This window comes from Puma concolor, chromosome B3, assembly GCF_028749965.1.
Source record: "Puma concolor isolate L17-30 chromosome B3, mPumCon1.1.hap2, whole genome shotgun sequence".
NCBI lineage: Eukaryota > Metazoa > Chordata > Mammalia > Carnivora > Felidae > Puma > Puma concolor.
In genome coordinates this window covers 130,823,338-130,836,043 of record NC_141672.1, presented here as the reverse complement: position 1 = coordinate 130,836,043, position 12,706 = coordinate 130,823,338, and the positions used below count along the sequence as shown (strand labels likewise).

The window sequence follows — 12,706 nt, the reverse complement described above, 5'->3', positions numbered from 1 at the left end:
AGAGAGAGGGAGAGAGAATCCCCAGCAGGCTCTGTGCTGTCTTGACACGGGGCTAGATCTCATGAACCGTGAGATCATGACCTGAGATGAAATCAAGAGTTGGACGCTTCACTGACTGAGCCACCCAGGCGACCCCTCTTCTGACTCTTTAGATAAACTGATGCCCTGTAAGATCTCACTTTGATAAGCAGGTGTTGTTATTAATTAGAGCCCATATCACAGTGTCTAGGCATTCAAGCTGCCATGCGAGGGCAACCTAGACTTTGTTGGTGAAAACCCCTCTGACCGACACCAAAGTGTGATATGAATAGTGTGTACTTTCAGGATCCAAATGTAAACAGAAAGGCAGTGCTTAAATTTGTTAGCTATCATTCCCATTTTTAGCACTAAACCATACAGAAGTCAGCCCTGCTACAACTTTCATGCAGCGAACCCAGCCCCATATGCACAAACTGGCTTCATAAAGTGACCTGATCATTCCAGGGCCCCAAATGCACACTACGAAATAGCCTGAGATATGGGTCATAATGAACAAACAAGAATACTCTGTATGATATAATTTACAGTCGTGAAAACTGAAAAGCAATCTAAACATCCAACCACAGAGAGAGCCAGCAATGGGAACACAATATGTAGCTGTGAAAGGCATGTTTGTGAAGGTGATTTAGTGATGTAGAGAAAAGCAGGAATAAATCTGCATATACAGTTCGGTCCCAATTCTGCAAAGATTCAGCACACAAGTATCTTCAGGTGAAGGAGGAGGAGGAAATAAATTTAAAAATAAAAAATAGATAAACAGATGGACAGATAGACAACCAACCAACCTGGGTAGAACATAACTAAAACATGAATGATAGGGAACATATGATCTTCGTTTTTCTTTTCCATTTGTAGTTTTCAAATGTATATAATAAACTAGAATTACTCTATTCACTTGAGTTTGAGAAAAATACAGTGGTCACTTTTAAACTCTCAACAATACAGAAGGCATGGGGGAACAAAGTTAGCCACAGAAATACAAGATGAAAAACATGAATGCCTTGGCTCCACAGGATGGGTCTCTCCTCGCCCAGAGCCAGGCACACCTCCATCGAGACTTCTGGGCCTCAGCAGTGGAACGAGGGAAAGAAGAGTCCATTTCAAGTCAACAGGCAAGGTCCCAGATGGCACTGCCTTGCATGCAGTCAGAATGAAAGAGGCCGCTTGTTAAAAATCTCTTTGTAAAATCTATACCCACATATCTATAAAATCAATACCCATATACCTATCTTCACCAACCAGATCATCTCTGAATGCAAGGAAGACGGACCACACATGATCTCCAAATTCTGGGCTCAGGGTGCTTGCTTACGGGGTGCTCACAGCCTGGATCAGACCGATCTGTCCAACTTGGAAATTTGCAACAAACCCCCTTGCTCCCATTTCAACACCGTGGAAGTGATGGGCTACCAAGCAAGAGCTCTGCTGTCACGAGCACACCCACGTGCTCCCAGGCAACCAGCCAGGAGCCACATGGTGCTCTGTCTCATGGTGCTAACTCCCCTCTTGATAACTCCCCTCTTGGAGTCACCAACTCCTGTTCTCACCTGCAGATTCCTCCCCAAGTGGGCTGCTCAGTACTTCTCTTTGCAAAGTGTCCTATATTTTCAGGTTCTCATGTGAGAAGAGCTACAGTTTCAGCGTGGCCCTGAGGACACATTGGCAATATCTCTCTGGAAGATGGCAAGCTCAAACACGTAAGAGCTGAACAGTCTCGAAGAAGAGTAGCCCATCACTCCCAGACCAGAACGGCAGGGTTGCTCCCAAACATTCAACAGATCAAAATGCTGCACTGGAGCATCAGTCTTTCAAGCACAAAGTAGGACTCCTAAGACCTGCCCCTCCCTCCCTGATGGGCCACAGAGAGCTAATAAATAGGCTGTCACAACGGGCACGATGCTGGGGGTTGGCATATGCCCAGAATACTAAGTAACAGGTACAACACACTGGTCAGGTGCTCTGTGGTTGTTAAAGGATTTTCACTAAGACGTTCTCATTTCTTCCATTCATTACCCACCCCACCCCCCAGCCCCTGGCATAGGACTTGGTGTGAAATAAATATTCATTGAATGAATGCACACGTGAGTAAATGAATGAATGAATGTATGGATGAATGAATGAGTGAGTGGAATCCCTGTTTCCCACATAACAAAGCTGAAGCCAAGTACTGGGCAGTGGTGAATTCGGCCCTAGAACCCAAAGCTTCCCCCCTCGGCTCTGACTCTCTCCAGCTGCCCTGCCTATGTGTGCCAACATGGTCCTCATTGCAATCTGAACTTAAAACATAACAGTAGGAGGGTCGAAGAAAGCTTAGCGGGAAAGGATTCTGTGTTGAGCATGATGAAACTGACTTTGCTGCTGCATGCTGCACACACAGCGTGCACGGCGACTCTGAGCAGCCTTCAGTGATAGTGCTCCTTCCCCTTGGATGGTCTCTAGCTTGTTCCAGGCCCTGCAGCAGCTATAGCATAATTATCCCTCCGGGCTGCCTGCACTCCCCTCACCGAGCGTTGCTAATTTGGTCTGTCAGGCCAGAACCATGCCAGGCTGGCTGGGGACTCAGAGACACACCCCAGTGCTCTGTCCTGTCCCCGCATTCAAGGGCAGAGGCCTGACGCCTTGATCCAAACCCCTGCAGCTAGATAGGTTGCAGGAATTCAGAATTTTTCAGATTTTGCAAGGCCATGCGGTGCGTGTGCCACATACTGAATAGTTTCCCTGAGGTCTAGGGCAGCGAGCGGTTATCAAAGGCACTATTAATTCTGCAGAGAAACGAGAAAAAGGGGGTCACAGGAGAGATGCTCCATAGCCTCCTATCAGGGCAGGGCAGGCCTTCCACAAAATGAGTGTCGAAAATCCTGGATTTGGGAGTTGCAGATAAGAGACCAAGGACCTGTATTCCCTCTCCATGCCCGTGTCCTTCCTGGGGGGTAGTGGAGGACAGCAGGGTGAACGGAAGCTTGCCTCCTCCCTTCTCCTCCCTCTCGTCAGCCACTCTACCAGTAGCTCCACGATGGTTATTCCTTCCCTACAGCGAGAACAGAACCGTAATACATTTTTACCTTTAATGCCACAAACTGCATACATATACCCTAACAGACACGCTTCATCAACACCAATATTCATGAGTTGTAAGCATCATGAAAAGGAAGAAGAACAATACCAATTTCAGAATGACAAGGGTGCTGGATCCAGATCTCATGGGAGAGGTCAAAGTTCAAGCTGGGCAGGTGTGCAGCCATCTGCGGGGCCTTCCATGCTGGGCTCAGTAATACGCCGTCTCTAGCCACTGTGGGAACGGCCCTCACCCCTCTGATGAGGACAGACCAGAGCCTGTGGGGCCCCCGGCCTTCTCGGGCTGCTACAGATACCAGAGATCATTCTAAGTTCACCCTGTGGTCTTGTTTGCCAGCACACTACTGGAGCTGGTGCTGACTGGGTAGATTTTCAATCTCTGGCTTCATATTATTTTTCTTACATTTATTTTCCCTTTGCCCCAATTATCCATTAAAAAAGAAAATTCTATGTACTTATGGAAGATACTCCAAGTCTTTTTTAATTTTTTTAATGTTTATTTATTTTTGAGAGAGAGAGAGAGAGAGCCTGAGTGGGGGATGGGCAGAGAGAGAGGGAGACAGAATCCGAAGGAGGCTCCAGGCTCTGAGCTGTCAGCACAGAGTCCGGATGTGGGGCTTGAACCCACAAACCATGAGCCGAAGTCAGATGCTTAACCGACTGAGCCACCCAGGCACCACCCCCACCCTCAGACCAAGTCTTTTCTAGAACAAGAGGAGGAAGAGAAAAGACAAAACAAAGGGCATTCTATGCATGGGGCTTTTAGAATATTCACATCACTATTTATCATAAGAATTTGGGGTTACTGAAAATGTTGAGCAAATACATAAATTGTCATTTTAGTTATGAGTTTTGCTCTTGGCAAGCTAAAAAAAAAAATCTCAGTTGTAAATTAACAAACTCCGCATGAATTAAATATTTTAGTTTAAAAATAGAGTATTTAGGTATTTCCCAAGGAAAAACAACACACGGATCACAAAATATTCTGTGTGAGAGTTTAACAGCCAGAAGCCATCCCTGAATTGCTCCGTGATTCTACCAATTTCATTTCCAGGGAAGACCTCAGGTCACCTTTGTGCCAAGGGAGAGGCAAACCAGCTTGTGCCAGCAGGAGAAGCAAGTTAGAGAGAAAACAGACATGGCAGAGGAAATGGGGGCAGCTGCCCAAGGCCACTGGGCCCTTCGAGACCAAGGACAGACAGCACTTCAGGCCGAGAAGTCCGAGACTGGTGTCAGTGCTAGGAATTGGTCCAGCATGCTTACAGAGTTACAGGAAAGATTCAGACTTAACCTTGTTGTCATGCAAGCCAGAAACGTCAACTTTTCCCACACATAGCACTCAATGTCCAGATACAAGAATGTCTGCACCTGGGCACACGGGCACAGCGGAAGACTCCAGAACCAGACATTCACCTAGCCGTGCTGACCACGGGTTTTCTCCAGCTCTCTTGAGCACAGGGTAAAGGCAATCCCATCAGAAGCCCTGGGTGCCATTGTGACATGTTGCAAAGTATTTACCTGTGGTCAGAGGAAGGCTACCCACCCCTCATTCTCATCTTGGGACACAGATGATGGGTGATTTGCACCCAAACCGCTGAGACCTTTCTAAGCCCTGGGGCAAGGAATCCCTTCCAGTGCTGGCAGGGGGATCCACACTGGCAGGATGGGGGCGGTGTAGGCCCCACTGCCCAGAGTGAGCACAGAGGGTAGGGAGGTCTGCTCCCTGAGGGCCACAGAGTTGATGACAAGAATTCAAAGGAGGACTGTGGTCTGGGGCAGACCAGAGGGCATGTTCAGCTTAACCAGGAGCCAGTGGGTGGGATGCTGGGCAAGTTGCAGACTCTCTCCAAGCCTGATGTGACCATCTTTCCAATCAGAATAACCACACCCACAGCCCCGGTGTGCAGTGATTAAGTGAAATGTGTATCAAACACTTACTACATTCCCTGGAATGTTATGAGTCCTCAATAAATGGCACCTGTATTATGATGAGGCGCATGTTGACGGTGGCAGTGGGCAGTTGCCTTGTGGTTAAAGATGTGGTTTTAAAGACAAAACACATGAATTCCAATCCTGGCTCCCCGATTGTTTTGTCTGACCTAGGATAAATCTCTCACCCTCTTTTAGTCTCCGATGACTCATCAATGAAGCAGGGAGAATCATAGCTCCTTCCCCAAGGGGCTGCTGTGGGGCTGAAAGGAGATCCCAGATGTAAGCCCTTAGCAGAGCGCCTGGCTCATAGTAAGTGCTCAGTAAAGCTTAGCTTGACCGCTGTTGTTCAAGGAGACAGAGGAGCCTGCGGAGGCTGCAGCTAGGGTATTCCCCCAGGCGGGTCGCCTGAGTCTTCCTCTCAAAGCTGGTGAGGAGGAAATGAGGGAGCCACAGGAAGTTCAACAGAGGGAGCACACAGTCCATGCTGCAGTTAGGAGGAGGAGGAGGGGGCAGGCCCGGGCTCACCATCACAGGAACACAACTGTCCACAGAGAAACCTTCTGAGACAGTAAGACAGTCCTCCCAAGCCACAATTTGGGTGTGAGGATTTTTATTTTTAAGATAAGGTTCCCCCCAAGGAATCACTTTGGTGAGAACCTTCTTGTTTTCACACCTGGTTCCTATGCGAACAAACAGCCCTAGGCTATTCGAGGGCACCCTTCAGAGAATCGCTCCTAGAGAGCAATTATTCCAGCTGAAGGTTTTCTGGAGGAAACGCACCAGCCAAGTGTGAGCACTGGGGACAGATAAGATCACACCTGCCTTGCCAGCATGTAAGGAACACAGTCTTTGTGTTGGGTCTCCGTGTGCTCCCCTAGCCTGCAGCTAAGGTCCTGACCACAGCCTCCAGGAGCCAGGCTATCACTCCCCATGAGGAACTGATATGTGTGGGACGGTGGGATGGTGCATCCACTGCAAGCAGCATTTGGGGTCTTCTTGCGGAGCCAGCACCCCATGAGGTGACATCCCCTGGAGCGGGACAGTGACAGACCTGGATATCCCAGCTTGGTGCAAAACACACCCTTGCACAGTCTTTGAGGGCTGACAGGTGAGTTTCCTCCTTCTGGGTGGCATGAAAAATAGGCCAAGGGTGGAATTTATAAAAATGGCCACTCCCGGGGCGCCTGGGTGGCGCAGTCGGTTGAGCGTCCGACTTCAGCCAGGTCACGATCTCGCGGTCCGGGAGTTCGAGCCCCGCGTCAGGCTCTGGGCTGATGGCTCGGAGCCTGGAGCCTGTTTCCGATTCTGTGTCTCCCTCTCTCTTTGCCCCTCCCCCGTTCATGCTCTGTCTCTCTCTGTCCCAAAAATAAATAAAAACGTTGAAAAAAAAAAAAAAATGGCCACTCCCTCAACTTCCACTGAAATAGGATCCAGCTCTGGCTGATGGGACACCCTGTGGGAGAAATGAGGACAGAGAGTGAGAGAGACTCTGTGTGCCCTCACGATTTACCGCTGAGCATAAAAGATTTAAGGTGACGTACCCCCAAAATAGATTGAAATTAAATTAGAGACATTAATAACCAAAAAAAAAATCCAAATATGCTAACAAGGTCACTATGGCAGCTCTGGTGATAAAAATCACTGTGGCGGAGGTGGGGGTGGGGGCACCTGGGTGGCTCAGTGGGTTGAGCGGCCAACTCCTGGTTTTGGCTCAGGTCACAATCTCAGTTTGTGAGTTCGAGCCCCACATCAGGCTCTGAGCTGACAGCACGGAGCCTGCTTGGGATTCTTTCTTTCTCTCTCTCTCTCTGCCCTCCTGCAAACTTGCTCTAAACTACCAAAAAAACAAAACAAAGCAAAACAAAAAAACCATCACTGTGGGATGTTAGCCCAGGGCACACAGAGCACCAGGCACTGCTACCCACACTGCTGGTTTCCTCTCCTCGCAGCCAGAGTCACAGACGAACAAGCCCAGGCACAAAGACGTTTGTTAAATACATAGCTCTGCGCCTTGAACCCACTTCATGGGGATTCCAGGGTCAATGGTCCAGCCCGTCCATTCTACCTCAGAATTTGGTTCTGAGTGTTCTGAAATGAGGGAAAACTTTTTTTTTCCTTTTTTTGTAAAGGTAAACATGCGTGCTTGTGAGTTTTCTCGCTCTCCTCTGACAGGTGGAAAAATACCATTCCTCAGGGAAAAGCAGTATTGACCTAACATCAACCTCTAAAATAAAGATAAAGATACCAATAAGACTTCACATGGGGTCCTCTTGGTGATGTACAAGGCAGTGTTGTTGTTGTTTTTTAACATTCATTTTTGAGAGAAAGAGCCCAAGCAGGGGTGGGGCAGAGAGAGAGGGAGACACAGAATCTAAAGCAGGCTCCAGGCTCTGAGCTGTTAGCACAGAGCCCACGACCTGAGTCGAAGTCAGACGTTGAACCGACTGAGTCACCCAGGCACCCCACAAGGCAGTGTTTTCAGTAATGTCTTATGGCAAATGTGATCATGAATTCTGTTCACTTCTATTGGCTAGGAACCTTCTGCAACACCAAAGAGCCTAAAATTAAACACGCATCAAAAAGAATTCCAGAAAAATCCTACCCTGTGTCCCAAGGCAGCAACCTTAGATGGTCTTTCTGTCCAAGGAGGGCCGGGGAGCCAGCATAACATGGGGAGGGCAAGAGTGGGGCAGAATCAGAAAAGGAGGACAGCAAGTGGCCTGGGTTAGAAAGGATGTGTGAGGTCAAAGATGGTGACAGTAGCTTCTGGAATAAGAGAGGTGCTGTTTGGCAGGTAAGACCCACTCATTTGCCTGATGGCACAAGCCCCAAGAGAGGTCTCCCTGGCAACCCATCCAAGGCACCAAGGGTGTGTGGCTCCCCCCCGTGTAGGCTGCCTGGGCTACCATGCAGGACATGTGAACAGGTTGTTTTTAATTTTTTATTTTCTGGACTGCCACATCAAAAGCTCATTCAAATCTATAGAACACACCTAACTGTGGGAATAACAGAGCCTCCCAGACCAGATCAAGCAGGAGAGTGAGGCTCTGGGGTCCACGAAGAGTGCCTGAGAGCACCCCACCCCGCCGTGGCCTGTTGCTGGTGGGAGATCCAGTCAGCCAATCTCAAGGGTCGATGCTTGCCTACTGGGGTCGACTGTGAATTCACGAGCCCAAGCGTCACCTCTAGACCCGCCACAGTGCCTACATGGCACTGTCTGGTGCACAGTAGGAATTCCAGAATTATACTTAGCTGAATGAATTTCGTTAAACTCTTTGAACTTCCTAATTAATATCAAGATTAATTTTTAGGGACTTAACATAAATGTTCTGGAATTATATTCTCAAAAGTGGCTTCCTCCACTTAAGAAGGAGGTGGCCAACCTGGTCCTGAGAGGCCCACAGCTCTGACATCTGATAGAGCTGGTTGGAATCTGCCCATGGACTTGCAGGGTGACCATGGGCAAGTTCGCTCATCAATAAACCAAGGTGATAATTACTCCTCTCTCTTAGGGTGGATGTGGGTAGTAACTAAGAGATGTGTGCTCAGCCTCCAACATGGGATCAGATATAGAATACCACATCCAAGTCATACCGCTAGTCTTATTTCTGTCTTTAGCATTGCATTACTATTGTTGTGGTAGTTAACCGCATATTAGGGTCTAAACACTAATTTCTAAGCTTTGCCTGATCCTGGAAACAAACAGGAAACTTGGATGCTCATATGTGCTCTATGGGGTCTAGCTGCTCATATTCTCCATCTACCAGCACCTCTAGTCTAGACACTCATCAATCAGCTTGTTGCCTTTGATATTTCTTCCTGGGTGCAGGGGGCATGAACAAATTTCTTCAAGGCTATCCTCAACCATGCAACAATAAATTAAAATAATACAGAAACAACAGCTTCAAGAAGAGTGAGGGAGTGGCCTGTAACTCCTGCTCAACATCCCAATGTAACCTTCCAACATTCCAGAGGGGGGAATATTTTAATCATCCCAAACGTGACAGAACATAAAACATGACTGTACGTGAAGTTGTCTACTTAAACCATGAAACATTCATAACATTTCACATTGGATAGAAGAATGAAAACCAAATGCTTTTCATTAGAGCTTGGAAAACAGTACAAATCCGTCTCCTTGCGGGGAGACACCTAGTGCTGCCGCGAGCGGGCTTTCTGCACACAGACCCTCACCAATGCCACCACTGCTACAGCACGAGAAACAGTAAGATGTGTTGTTTCAACTGTATATCCAATAGCCCCACTTTCCAAAAATGAGCAACCATGAGGTGTAATGAAAAAAGAGTTTCAAACAGAGAGGGAGGCAAACCATAAGAGACTCTTAAATACAGAGAACAAACTGAGTGTTGATGGGGGGCAGACAGGGGAGAGGGAAAAACGGGCGATGGACATTGAGGTGGCAGTTGTTGGGATGAGCACTGGGTGTTGTATGTAAGCAATGAATCACGGGAATCTACCCCCAAAACCAAGAGCACACTGTATACACTATATGTTAGCTAACCTGACAATAAATTATATTTAAAAAAAGGAAAGAAAAGAAAAGAAAACACCCTCAGGTTGGGAATTGAGAGCTCCAGATATTCACCTGGGCCTGACCCTGATGCCCTCAAAGGTGCCACTTAATAGAAAGGTCTCTGTTTTCCATGCATGCATAATTTGCCTTTTGTCTCTCAGCTCCCCTTCTGCACTGTGCTCTGGGGCTGAAAGCCTGCAAACTACATTTCCCAGACCCCTTTGCCAGTTGACTTTCTGTTCAGCTCACCAACAGGGGGCACTAGAGGGAGACCAGAGGGGGACCAGATGGAGAGAAGAGGCTCCTTGTGTTCTCAGCTCAGGGTGGCACTGTTCAAGCAGTACTACTGGACCATATGGATCCAGCCTCCAGCTCCTGGGACACTCCTAGCCCAGCTCCCCTACCCCCTCAGAGGTACATCTGTAGTGACACCAGCTTGGCTACACCCCTTGGTGGTCTGATACCCTTTCAGACACTTACCCCAAGCTCTTTGGTCCTAGAAAAGCACCTATTCCTTTTCTTACCCCAGCCCTCGGGCAACAGCTGTTTCCTGGGTACCCCAGCTCCCCCTTCTGCTCATTCCGACTTGGGCACGGCTATAACCAATTCCATGTGAAATCCCTCTAGTTAGGAACACCTAGCATTGTCTCCATTTTCTTGACTAGACACAAATGCATAGAGCCTACAATGAGAGGGTCAGTCCTTAAACTACCTACTAGATTTCATTCGCACTTCCCCGTTTTGGAATTAAGGATTCATTTTTTCACCATTGGAGTATGAAGGGATTGGATGTGTACTTCCACACCATAGAACACTGCCATGAACAGGAATGCTACCCTACATTCTGAGTCACCATTTCATAAAAACCAATCACTAGGGGGCTCCAGGAAGGGAATACAAACATGGATGCATGGCACAGATTTGTCAACCTGTCACTGTCACAACCAAGGACCTGGGGACAGTGCCGCACAGACTCAGAGTCAACGTGGGGAAAAGCAATGGAGGAGGAAATATGAACAACCAGTGAGCCAGCAGTGGGTTTTAAGGCGTAGCTTCAGAAGTCTGCACACACTGTGCTCTGCAATAAAATCAACAGGTTCCCATCACTTTTTTTTTTTTTTTTTCAAGCAAAGCAAAGGGTCTGTTTGTAGAAAAGCCATCTTTTCCAACTGGAAACGATGGTTCCACGTGTGCAGAAGAGCTCCCAGCCAGGTGAACTTTTCGGCAGCTGCAGAAATCCAACATCCTTGAAAAATAATGACCTTCTCTCTCTTGCTCTTTTTTTTTCAAATAGGGAAAAAAAAAAAAACTTTTTCTCTCCAAGTATGAATTCTTTAAATAACTTACCCCAAGGCCAAGTCATTTTCATAAAAGGCTTTTTTTTTCACGTAAATTCCTTACAAAGGTGGAAAATAAGAGTTGTGTTTGTGTGTGTGTGTGTGTGTGTGTGTGTGTGTGTGTGTGTGTGTGTGTCAAAGATCTCAAATGAAGAACTGATCAATCTTGGAATCCAAAATCAGTCCCTACATTACTCAGGAAGTATGAGCTATACTTGTGCCCTGAGACACAGGAGGGCCAAGGGCAAGAAATGTGTGTTGGCCCCAACTGGACCTTTGACCCATGGTCAGAGTCCTATACCAAGTAGCCAAACACCACTGCCTACGGGTGAGGTTGAAAGGTATTCAACCAATAAGTGTTGATTGGGAATCTACTGTGTGCCAGGTACTGCCACCATGTAGGTGACCATCCAGAAGGAACAGATGTTAACCAAATGTACAAATGTATGAAAGTTTATAAATGCAACACATGCTTGCAAGAAAAAATAGATAACGCCATGAGAGAATATAAACGAGGGTGTTCCAATTTAGCCTTGGCTCCACGGGGAAGTGCCACATGGGACAAGATCAGAAGGGCCAGAGTTAACATGGGGGTGGAGAGAGAGAAGTTGGGAGCAGTCCTGGCAGTGGGCACAGCATGTGCATAAGCCCTCGGGTCAGAACATGGCATGTTCTAGAACCTGCAGAGGGCCAAGTGAAAGAGAAAGTGTGGCTGGCAAAGAGGCTTGAGCCACAGGCAGGGGCAAGTGTGGCATGTGTTCAGGGTTTTCTTCACCCCAGGAGCAGTGGGAAGCCCTTGAATGTGTTATCCTGGCTGCTGTGGGTAGAACAGATTCTAGGGGCCACCATGGAAAGCAGGGACACTGGCTGAATGACTACTTCAGGAGCTCAGGGAGATGGGCCCCACACTTAGACAAGGGGGGGCAACTGAAGGTGAAAACTTAGAAGGTGACCCCAACAGTACTGGGGATATTTGCATGAGTAAGGAAGAAGGGCCAGTAAGGAAGGAAGGAGAATGCACCATTTGTGCGTTTGGTTAACATCTGTTCCTTCTAGATGGTCACCTACATGGTGGCAGTGCCTGGCACACAGTAGATTCCCAATCAGCAAGGATGATTCCCAACCAAGGATGATTCCCACTTTGAATGTTGTGTTAATCACAGAATCAGGAACCACTGGTTCAGGGTCAGGTGGTTAAAAATCAAAAACAAAAACAAAGACAGTGTGGTTTTAGGCTAGCTACATTTCAGATGTTCTTGAAGTACCCAAGTGGAGAGGCTGTTGGATGTGCAGATTTGGAGCTTAACAGCAAGGTGAGATCAGAGACCAACTGGCACTTAGGAACCAGTGGTCCTAGACCAATCTCTTAGGGACTTCAAAACTACATGGCTGGATGGAAGAGCTTGAACCAACACGCAGGGGGCAAAGGCTGGGGTGGGGGGAACACATGAGGTGCAAGGGGTACAGAGCATGGAGTCACAGGAGCCAAGAAAATAAGGTCTCAGGAGGGAGGGTTGCTCAGCATCCTCAACACAGGACACAGCCAGGTCAAGAGAGATTGGATGGAACAAAAGAGGGGCTCATGAAGGTCTCAGTGAGCAATCTACCTACCAGAGGAAGATAGGAGAAGAGTTAAGATACCCTGAAACCAGACCAGGGAAGGGATGAAGGCAAGGTGAGGAAATGGTGCAGACTTTGGCGAGGTCGGGGAGCAGAGAAACAGGGATGCACTTGAAATATACTAGAATAGAGGGGCCATTTCCCTAAGATGGCAAGAACTTGCACATCC

The 12,706-nt window shown here is 47.8% G+C and overlaps 1 protein-coding gene across 4 annotated transcripts in view; it reads right to left on the bottom strand.

The window, feature by feature from the left end:
* The window catches only part of ADAMTS17 (ADAM metallopeptidase with thrombospondin type 1 motif 17), a 345,249-nt gene that overhangs the window by 282,251 nt on the left and 50,292 nt on the right, over positions 1-12,706 (bottom strand). The window lies entirely within an intron of this gene.